Below are 6098 nucleotides of genomic sequence, written 5' to 3'. Positions count from 1 at the left end.
GAGATGTGCGCGCGCTCCTCGTATGTGTCGCGGTGTGTGTGTGTGAGTGTGTGCCGCGTGCGTGCTCGCGCGTGTGTGTGTGAGTGTGTGTGTGTGTGTGTGTGTGTGTGCGTGCGTGCGCGTGTGTGTGTCTCAGTGTGTGCCGTGAACTTTTTCAGTGCTCTTACAGTGTGCCTTGAACTTCCTGGTTTCAGCAGAGACCGAGACAGTGTCTTCAGTTCGTGCATGTCTATCTCTGAATTCACGTGAATTCTGGAACTGTAATTCAAGACACAATTCTACAGAATCAACGGCCCTTCAAACTCAAAACATTGAAGCAGTGATTGGTCAGTTCTTTATTATGTACATCGTCCACTGGAAATGACAAAGTAGGCTGAGCAAAATGCAGGTGAACAGACACAATTATTGTATATTTACTCGTATACCTACTGATGTTATTTCTTACTCAAAGAACTATACGGGTATAAAAATAAAAGCTAACACAGAAAAAAAACCACCCCTTCTTGCACACATCATCTGAGCTGGAAATTACTTAGTCGATTGAGATCAGTGGACTTCACTCAGTGTATCATAACATATATTGCCTACTTAAGTCTAATGATAACAAGTGCCGTTATCAAAACAAAAAAAACACATAAAAACTATAATATAATATAATATATATATATATATATATATAAAACCTGGGGGGTTAGTGGGGATCAGATATTGTTTCACTATGGAACGAGAAAATACGTTAATACAACGCACTGTGTGGAAACATCTCTTTTTTGGGAAAATACATGGTATTTAGACCACTTGACTCAAACGTTTGAGTCCAGTCCAGGACTGAGGTTGCCTGAGGCGGTGATCTTTGCAGCGCCAGCCAAGTTAGCTCAGAGTTAAGAATGTTCCTAAGTATATGGAATTCACCGTGGAGTAAGTAACACTCTCAACGATAAGCAAACTTCGCGCTGCTAAGTTCGCTCAGGCTCATGCAACCCACCACACTGGGTCTGCGTGAACGATCCTTGCTGCACAAATTTTGCTTCCCAGTCCGACTATGCACGGACTTAGAACAGTCCAAATTTTAATTTAATTAACCTCTTCAATGCCTGGGGGGGAAACAGTAGAAAGTGGTGATTCAGGTCATAAAACATTATCCAAATCAATAAGCCTAAAACTGAGAAAATGGTCTGGAGATACACCCACTCTCTAGACAAACTGAATTTTCAGCCTTCCAAAGCTGTTCCCCCTTTTTTCTGATGACGTCATCAGTGACGTCACTGCACGTACATAATACGTTTAACTATGAACAGGCCTGAGAAATCAACTGCGTAAATGTCCCTGAGCACACACACACACACACACACAAATATATATATATATATATATATATATATATAAATATAACCCCCCCCCCCCCCCCCCCCAAAAAAATGAATAAGTCAAGGGGTTTTAACTCTAAACAAACTTAGCGCTGCCTTGATCTCTCGCCGTGCAACCTTCCCTTGGGTCGTGTTGTTCACATCAGTACATGCTTCTCAGATTTTATTTTTTGAAATGATATTTTCATGATGATCGTCCCAGTTTTGTAACTTTGAGCAGCCGAGAGAAAAGGAACATGACGCTAGTCATCTTTGAATGGAAATGTGATCACTTTGAGTTGATTTTTTGTTTGAGTAATAATTATAGAATCATAATTCAGTTTTTTCATAAATGTTACATTGTGAGGGAGCTTAGTGACGGAGTAATTTTGTTCGTATTAAAGAACAAAAGACTGGCGAAATGTGTGGGTTTTCCTTGATCTACCGTCTGTGTATCTGTGGCAGTGGCTTCATGATCAAGGGTGTGTGTATAAAACGCATTAGAATAACAAGACCATATTAAGCGAACCTTATATAACATAACATACCAATCAAAAGAATCATTTAACACATATGACATAAATTTGTACATATATTTAAATATTGGCCCACACAGTTCAAGGCAATCTCTCTCTCTCTCTCTCTCTCTCTCTCTCTCTCTCTCTTGCAACATTGGACATCAACTGAACTGCATTGCAATAAATTACACAAGGACGGTAATTTAAAGGATATGTTGTGTGTACGATATATATATATATATATATATATATATATATATATATTCTAATTCATAAATCACACTTATTAAGCGTCTTATAGGTCTGCGAAAAATTCTAACATGCTTTTATTCAGTAGCGTCAATATACATGACAAAAAAAAAAACACAAAAAAACACACACATGAAACACTTTTGTGTAAAATTTGAAAATTCGTTGAACCAGAAGCATCAAATTCCTTTGAATATTGAAGAAAGGAAAACCTTGATTGGGCAACAGGCCTCTAGTTGAGAAGAACACAGCACTTGATTATCTTGCTACGTTACACATGGAACTGAAACTAAGCGAAAAAAAAAAGTAAGAAAATAAGCAATGCATACTGAATTCGCCTGGTAATTTTCACATTGGACTCCCACAGATTTATGTGATTGAGTCTGACCAAATATTTATTCCATTCATATTGTAAAGGATGGTATACAACAGAAATGATAAGATAATGATGATGATGGTATAATTCTCTTGTCATTCTTGTACGTTCACTTTTATTGCTAATGTCACTGTTTTACTGACCAGAATTTATTGTTTAAAGTGCTGAAATGCCTTGAAGTGCATTGCAAGCCACTTCGAACACAACTGAAATTGTAATATGGATCTGCAAACGACAACGACCAGACGGCGGATTATTGTGATCACAGATAGATTAATTTCCTTTTTACATTCCCATATGAACCCATTCTCCTTTTCTTTGTCGCTGGTGATGTTGCTTCTGTTGTTAAGTTCCTCTGAAATAGGAATCAGAGAAAACGGGGCCAATCCTTGCAGGGACTTCCATTCCATGCAGTGTCTGTGGACGACCTTGTGCCTCAAGAATTGGTCTTCATTCCCACATGAGGACCCACGTCAGCAGATGACCTGCCGGTCTACCCATCCGTCAGACACGATGGGAGAATCCAGATAAGTTCTGCATGAGTTTACTGGCAATGCGTTGAGTGTTGAAGTGGAACTGTACCTTTGTTGGAACACAAATCAAACAATCTCCTGTCTTCTTTTCTGTACCAAATGAAACCTTATACCATCATAAAAAAATAAATAAATAAAATTTAAAAAAAAATAATAATAAATAAAAAGTAGCGTCTAGTTAGCATCAATAATTCTGACTCTGCAGCAATTCGTTTTGGGAAAGAAACTTTCTGGGCAAGGAAAAAGAAGAAATCTTCATCAGTCACCTGTCGATTTCTCCGGTGTTCAAACACGACAGGACTGCAGCTTCCCTCTTCAAAGAGTCTCTTTCTGATGGACTTTGTTATGTCCACAAGGGCGGATACTCTGCTTATTCTTTCTGCACAGAGACACAGAATCAGAATGAACGAATCGTAGGTGTCTAACGAGAATCTGTCTCCACGAGAAACTGCGTCCACATTGTTCACACTGGTAGCTTTGTGCGCCTGCTGCACTCTGTTTACTCCCCCTGGTTCTCACAGGAACCCTGGCTCTTGTAGGACTCTTGGCATGATGCTGCCACGACCCCTTTTTAACCCCATCAGATCTCACAGGTACCCTGGTCCTTGCTGGACTTTTGGCGTGACGCTGCCGTTTGTTTTTTGGAGCACGTGGCTGTGCTTCAACGTGTGATGATTTCTTTGAAGACCGGCATGTCAGCTGCGAATCAGTGCTTTTGTTTTTGTTTGCAAAGATGTCCCGATTAGCAGTTACTGGGGCGTTTTCTTCTGAATCTTTTGACAACACTGAGAGATTCTGGATGTCGTGTGCATCTTCAAAACCCTCGTCAAACAACGGGTCTCTGGCAGGCTGAGTCGAACCAGTCGGTGTGTTTCTCACATTTTGTATGACTGGCTGGGCCTCCTGTGACTGCAATTCGTCCCCGTTATCTTCATCCATAAGAGGATCCGCATTTCCTTCACTACACTGCTTGTTTTCTTCCTTGGAGTCACCATGATCCTGATCAGCAGAGGCATTGCGCTCATCAAGAACACCAGCCAATGTGGCTGACCATAACCTGATCCTCCCGGGAATGTTCGATGAACGACTGTAGGGATGATGGCCCTGAGCCGAGCTTGTAGATCCAGCGGTATTCAGGGTATAGCAGTCCTTGCCAGCAGTCACAAAGTCACTGACTGCGGCAGAAATTGGGTGCAGTCTGTCCACAGAATCGCCGTGTGTTTGGCGTGTCTCCACAGGTGAACGGGTCTTGCTGGACTGTTCAGCAGCGTTTACCTGGAATGTTACGTTCTGCTCGTTGGAAGGCCTGGCTCCACCATTCTCACAGCTGACACCCATGACAGAGCAACGTACGGCATGTGAAAGAACCACGGATTCGCAGATCAAGCCATCTTCTGAATCTGCTTTGAAAGGAGAAGTCCCTCTTTCAGCTAAAAGTGGTTCCTTTGATTGAAAACCTGCAGTGGCTGCTGGAGGAATGCTGCTGCCTCCTGTTAGATGATAGTTCACGTGCACAGACAGTTCCGATAAATGTGCTGTGCGAAAAAAGCAAAGGGAACATGCATAAGGTTTGGATGCAAACTCGTCAAAATCGGACACAAGTACTGCATAACGTCCTTGTCGTGGTGGTTGAGACGTCACTCTCTGGTACACCTCTCTTTCTTGGGAATGTTCTATTACATCTTTGTGAAGAGAAATAGTATGCTTTGAATGACCATAGTCCTGGTATTTGGGCAGTGAATAATTTTTTTCTGAAACACGAACATTCCTATTTGTCGACTGTTTGCACTGAAGGCTGGAACCAGTTCTGTTTGCTTGAATTCTGACAGACGAGAGACCTGGCTCTGAAGGCAGAATGTGGATGCATTTCATGTGATCAGAGAGCTGAGCTCTGTCTCTGAACAACTGACCACACAAATCACAGTCATACCTTTCACGACCAGCGGAATTTCTGACCGAATCGGACCTTGTCACCATCGCACAAGATCTAAAAGGAGCTTCATAATTCTTTTCTGATTCTTCAAGGTCTGCAGGAGCATTGGGGCTCTGTGGCTCTTTCTTGATCAGCAGAGTCATATGTGACCTTTGTTTTCTCGCGTCTTCCTTATCCGAAGGTTGGCAGTCAACAGATGATGACAGTCGCTTTACTTTATCAGATACGTTTTCGTGCAGATCTGTTGCCCTTAGGCTTTCACTTTCTTGTTCAGCAGAACTGATTGTTGCAGACCGCTGCCTTCCCCGTGACTCTGGATGCTGTAGAGGTAAGTCACGATTCTGCCCTCTCCTCTGCAGCCTGCCCTCTGAGTGATGGATAGAATCCACGTGAGGTAGCTGCCTGGAGGAAGATGCCGCTTGTTCTTGCTCAGCTGTTATCAACCGAGACACTTCTTTAGAAAATGGTGAATCAGCCGACTCAGTACACGTTCTGGCCTGATTCTTAAAATTTCTTCTATACACAGAGCTAGGATTAACAGATTCAAAAATGTGTGGTTCTTCTTGATCCTCTGCCTCGTCTACAGAAGATGCTGGGTGTTGAGACTTTGCTATATTCAGGTCAGGAATGGTGGAGCCCATAGCAACAGCGGGTACGTGGGGAAGCACCATGGTTGTGGAGTCCTTCCTCTTTGAAAACGTTTGTCTGGTGACGGAGGAAGAAGCGTGATAGTCATCACTTACGATCTGGTTCGTCATAGTTCTCCTCAACTTGCTGATGGTTTCCTCACGAGGCAAACCATGCTGATCACCAGATTCTGTACCTACAGTATGGTTCAGTTTGGTCAGATCGACTCTGTCACTGTCCAGAGACGAGATTCCTTTTCTTTGTTTACCTTGGTCACAGTTCTCGGAGTCTGTGCAAGAACACCTGTGAGCCTGCAGCTCTTCCAGAGACGACACAGCCGCACCACAAACACTGCACGAGAGTCTGGGAACGGTGAGGTTCTGCGGAGAACAGTGCGGGGCTCTGCTGGCTTCTTCCTCCCCCGGATGTGTCAGGATGTGACGGGCCAGAACCTGGGCATCACTGGAAACGAAAGGACACATGTGACAGTACAGCTGGTGTGGGGAGGGCAGAGTC

The sequence above is a fragment of the Babylonia areolata genome, chromosome 13 (genome assembly GCF_041734735.1).
Source record: "Babylonia areolata isolate BAREFJ2019XMU chromosome 13, ASM4173473v1, whole genome shotgun sequence".
In the NCBI taxonomy this organism is placed as follows: Eukaryota; Metazoa; Mollusca; class Gastropoda; order Neogastropoda; family Buccinidae; genus Babylonia; species Babylonia areolata.
This window is presented reverse-complemented; position numbering follows the sequence as displayed.